The sequence below is a fragment of the Micromys minutus genome (assembly GCF_963924665.1).
Source record: "Micromys minutus genome assembly, chromosome: 9".
Lineage (NCBI taxonomy): Eukaryota > Metazoa > Chordata > Mammalia > Rodentia > Muridae > Micromys > Micromys minutus.
Window position 1 is genome coordinate 2,362,501 of NC_137978.1, and position 5,298 is coordinate 2,367,798.

Consider the following 5,298-nt stretch of genomic DNA (forward strand, 5'->3'; position numbering starts at 1 on the left):
CTAGGGCCGTTGCTATGGCCGTTGCTAGGGCCGTTGTTAGGGCCGTTGCTAGGGCCGTTGCTAGGGCCGTTGCTAGGGCCGTTGCTATGGCCGTTGCTAGGGCCGTTGTTAGGGCCGTTACTAGGGCCATTGATAAGGCCGTTTCTAGGGCCGTTGTTAGGGCCGTTGATAGGGCGGTTGTTAGGGCCGTTGCTAGGGCCATTGCTTGGGCCGTTGCTAGGGCCCTTGTTAGGGCCGTTGCTAGGGCCGTTGCTAGGGCCGTTTCAAGGACCGTTGTTAGAACCGTTGCTAGGGCCCTTGTTAGGGTCGTTGCTAGGGCCGTTGTTAGGGCCGTTGCTAGGGCCGTTGCTAGGGCCGTTGCTAGGGTTGTTCCTAGGGCCGTTTCAAGGGCCGTTATCAGGGCGGTTGCTAGGGCCCTTGTTAGGGCCGTTGCTAGGGCCCTCGTTAGGGCCGTTGCTAGGGCCGTTGCTAGGGCCGTTGTTAGGGCCGTTGCTAGGGCCGTTGCTAGGGCCGTTGTTAGGGCCGTTGGTAGGGCCGTTGCTAGGGCTGTTGTTAGGGCCGTTGCTAGGGCCATTGCTAGGGCCGTTGCTAGGGTTGTTCCTAGGGCCGTTTCAAGGGCCGTTGTTAGGGCCGTTGGTAGGGCCGTTGCTAGGGCCGTTGTTAGGGCCGGTGCTAAGGCCGTTGTTAGAGCCGTTGCTAGGGCCGTTGTTAGGTCCGTTGTCAGGGCCGTTGTTTGGACCGTTGTCAGGGCCGTTGTTAGGGCCGTTGTTAGGGCCGTTGCTAGGGCCGTTGCTAGGGCCGTTGTTAGGGCCCTTGTTAGGGCCGTTGCTAGGGCCCTTGTTAGGGCCTTTGCTAGGGCCCTTGTTTGGGCCGTTGCTAGGGCCCTTGTTAGGGCCGTTGATAGGGCCCTTGTTAGGGCCGTTGCTAGGGCCGTTGCTAGGGCCGTTTCAAAGGCTGTTGTTAGGGCCGTTGCTAGGGCCCTTGTTAGGGCCGTTGCTAGGGCCGTTGTTAGGGCCGTTGCTAGGGCCGTTGCTAGGGCCGTTGCTAGGGTTGTTCCTAGGGCAGTTTCAAGGGCCGTTGTTAGGGCCGTTGCTAGGGCCCTTGTTAGGGCCGTTGCTAGGGCCGTTGTTAGGGCTGTTGCTAAGGCCGTTGCTAGGGCCGTTGCTAGGGCCGTTGCTAGGGCCCTTGTTAGGGCTGTTTTTAGGGCCGTAGCGAAGGCCGTTGCTAGGGCCGTTGCTAGGGCCGTTGCTAGCACCCTTTTTAGGGCCATTTCTAGGGCCCTTGTTAGGGCCGTTGCTAGGGCCCTTGTTAGGGCCGTTGCTAGGGCCCTTGTTACGGCCGTTGCTAGGGCCGTTGCTAGGGCCGTTGGTAGGGCCGTTGCTAGGGCCGTTGTTAGGGCCGTTGCTAGGGCCGTTGCTAGGGCCTTTGCTAGGGCCGTTGTTAGGGCCATTGTTGGTCCGTTGTTAGGGCCGTTGCTAGGGCCGTTGCTAGGGCCGTTGCTAGGGCCGTTGCTAGGGCCGTTGCAAAGGCCGTTGCTAGGGCCCTTGTTAGGGCCGTTGCTAGGGCCGTTGCTAGGGCCGTTTCAAGGACCGTTGTTAGGGCCGTTGCTAGGGCCCTTGTTAGGGCCGTTGCTAGGGCCGTTGTTAGGGCCGTTGCTAGGGCCGTTGCTAGGGCCCTTGTTAGGGCCATTGCTGGGCCCTCGTTAGGGCCGTTGCTAGGGCCGTTGCTAGGGCCGTTGCTAGGGCCGTGGTTAGGGCCGTTGTTAGGGCCGTTGTTAGGGCCGTTGCTAGGGCCCTTGTTAGGGCCATTGCTAGGGCCGTTGCTAGGGCCGTTCTTAGGGCCGTTGCTAGGGCCGTTGCTAGGGCCGTTGCTAGGGCCGTTCCTAGGGCCGTGGTTAGGGCCGTTGCTAGGGCCCTTGTTAGGGCCTTTGCTAGGGCCGTGGTTAGGGCCTTTGCTAGGGCCGTTCCTAGGGCCGTTGCTAGGGCCGTTGCTAGGGCCGTTGTTAGGGCCATTGCTAGGGCCGTTGCTAGGGCCGTTGTTAGGGCCGTTGTTAGGGCCGTTGCTATAGCCGTTGTTAGGGTTGTTGCTATGGCCGTGGTTTGTTCCGCTGCTAGGGCCGTTGTTAGGGCCGTTGCTAGGGCCGTTGCTAGGGCCCTTGTTATGGCCGTTGCTAGGGCCGTTGCTAGGGCCCTTGTTAGGGCCGTTGCTAGGGGCGTTGCTAGGGCCGTTGCTAGGGCCGTTGCTAGGGCCCTGGTTAGGGCCGTTGCTAGGGCCGTTGTTAGGGCCGTTGCTAGAGCCGTTGTTAGGGTTGTTGCTATGGCCGTGGTTTGTGCCGCTGCTAGGGCCGTTGTTAGGGCCGTTGCTAGGGCCGTTGCTAGGGCCGTTGTTAGGGCCGTTGCTAGGGCCGTTGCTAGGGCCCTTGTTAGGGCCGTTGCTAGGGCCGTTGCTAGGGCCCTTGTTTGGGCCGTTGCTAGGGCCGTTGCTAGGGCCGTTGCTAGGGCCGTTGCTAGGGACCTGGTTAGGGCCGTTGCTAGGGCCGTAGCTAGGGCTGTTGCTAGGGCCCTTGTTAGGGCCGTTGCTAGGGCCGTAGCTAGGGCCGTTGCTAGGGCCCTTGTTAGGGCCGTTGCTAGGTCCGTTGCTAGGGCCCTTGTTAGCGCCGTTGCTAGGGCCGTTGCTGGGGCCGTTGCTAGGGCCGTTGCTGGGGCCCTTGTTAGGGCCGTGGTTAGGGCCGTTGTTAGGGCCGTTGCTAGGGCCGTTGCTAGGGCCGTTGCTAGGGTCGTTGCTAGGGCCGTTGTTAGGGTTGTTCCTAGGGCCGTTTCAAGGGCCGTTGTTAGGGCCGTTGCTAGGGCCCTTGTTAGGGCCGTTGCTAAGGCCGTTGCTATGGTCGTTGCTAGGGACCTTGTTAGGGCCATTGCAAGGGCCGTTGCTAGGGCCTTTGTTAGGGCCGTTGCTAGGGCCGTTGCTAGGGCCGTTGCTAGGGCCGTTGTTAGGGCCGTTGCTAGGGCCGTTGCTAGGGCCGTTGCTAGGCTCGTTGTTAGGGCCGTTGGTAGGTCCGTTGGTAGGGCCGTTGCTAGGGTTGTTCCTAGGGCCGATTCAAGGGCCGTTCTTAGGGCCGTTGCTAGGGCCCTTGTTAGGGCCGTTGCTAGGGCCGTTGCTAGGGCCGTTGCTAGGGCCGTTGCTAGGGCCGTTGCTAGGGCCGTTTCTAGGACCCTTGTTAGGGCCGTTGCTAGGGCCGTTGCTAGGGCCGTTGCTACGGCCGTTGCTAGGGCCGTTGCTAGGGCCGTTGCTACGGCCGTTGCTAGGGCCGTTGCTAGGGCCGTTGCTAGGGCCGTTGCTAGGGCCCTTGTTACGGCCGTTGCTAGGGCCCTTTTAGGGTCGTTGCTAGGGCCCTTGTTAGGGCCGTTGGTAGGGCTGTTGGTAGGGCCGTTGCTAGGGCCGTTGCTAGGGCCGTTGTTAGGGTCGTTGTTAGGGCCCTTGTTAGGGCCGTTGCTAGGGCCGTTGCTAGGGCCGTTTCAAAGGCCGTTGTTAGGGCCGTTGCTAGGGCCCTTGTTAGGGCCGTTGCTAGGGCCGTTGCTAGGGCCGTTTCTAGGGTTGTTCCTAGGGCCGTTTCAAGGGCCGTTCTTAGGGCCGTTGCTAGGGCCCTTGTTAGGGCCGTTGCTAGGGCCGTTGCTAGGGCCGTTGCTAGGGCCGTTGCTTGGGCCGTTGCTAGGGCCGTTTCTAGGACCCTTGTTAGGGCCGTTGCTAGGGCCGTTGCTAGGGCCGTTGCTAGGGCCGTAGCTAGGGCCGTTGCTAGGGCCGTTGCAAGGGCCGTTGCTAGGGCCGTTGCTAGGGCCCTTGTTAGGGCCGTTGCTAGGGCCTTTGCTAGGGCCCTTGTTAGGGCCGTTGCTAGGGCTGTTGCTAAGGCCGTTGCTAGGGTCGTTGCTAGGGACATTGTTAGGGCCGTTGCAAGGGCTGTTGCTAGGGCCGTTGCTAGGGCCGTTGCTAGGGCCGTTGCTAGGGCCCTTGTTAGGGCCGTTGCTAGGGCCGTTGCTAGGGCCGTTGCTAGGGCCGTTGCTAGGGCCATTGTTAGGGCCGTTGCTAGGGCCGTTGCTAGGGCCCTTGTTAGGGCCGTTGCTAGGGCTGTTGCTAAGGCCGTTGCTAGGGTCGTTGCTAGGGACATTGTTAGGGCCGTTGCAAGGGCTGTTGCTAGGGCCGTTGCTAGGGCCGTTGCTAGGGCCGTTGCTAGGGCCCTTGTTAGGGCCGTTGCTAGGGCCGTTGCTAGGGCCGTTGCTAGGGCCGTTGCTAGGGCCATTGTTAGGGCCGTTGCTAGGGCTGTTGCTAAGGCCGTTGCTAGGGTGGTTGCTAGGGACCTTGTTAGGGCCGTTGCAAGGGCCGTTGCTAGGGCCTTTGGTAGGGCCGTTGCTAGGGCCATTGCTATGGCCGTGGTTAGGGCCGTTGTTTGGGCCGTTGCTAGGGCCGTGGTTAAGGCCGTTGTTAGGGCCGTTGCTAGTGCCGTTGCTAGGGCCGTTTTTTGGGCCGTTGTTAGGGCTGTTGCTAGGGCCGTTTCTAGGGCCGTTGCTAGGGCCGTTTCAAAGGCCGTTGTTAGGGCCGTTGCTAGGGCCCTTGTTAGGGCCGTTGCTAGGGCCGTTGCTAGGGCCGTTGCTAGGGTTGTTCCTAGGGCCGTTTCAAGGGCCGTTCTTAGGGCCGTTGCTAGGGCCCTTGTTAGGGCCGTTGCTAGGGCCGTTTCTAGGACCCTTGTTAGGGCCGTTGCTAGGGCCGTTGCTAGGGCCGTTGCTACGGCCGTTGCTAGGGCCGTTGCTAGGGCCGTTGCTATGGCCGTTCCTAGGGCCGTTGCTAGGGCCGTAGCTAGGGCCGTTGCTAGGGCCGTTGCTAGGGCCCTTGTTAGGGCCGTTGCTAGGGCCCTTGTTAGGGCCGTTGCTAGGGCCCTTGTTAGGGCCGTTGCTAGGGCCCTTGTTAGGGCCGTTGCTAGGGTGTTGCTAGGGCCGTTGTTACGGCCGTTGTTAGGGCCCTTGTTAGGGCCGTTGGTAGGGCCGTTGGTAGGGCCGTTGCTAGGGCCGTTGTTAGGGTCGTTGTTAGGGCCCTTGTTTAGGCCGATCCTAGGGCCCTTGTTAGGGCCGTTGCTAGGGCCTTTGCTAGGGCCGTTGCTAGGGTTTTTCCTAGGGCCGTTTCAAGGGCCGTTGTTAGGGCCGTTGCTAGGGCCCTTGTTAGGGCCGTTGCTAGGGCCGTTGTTAGGGCCGTTGCTAGGGCCGTTGCTAGGGCCCTTGTTAGGGCCGTGGCTAGGGCCATTGCTAGGGCCGT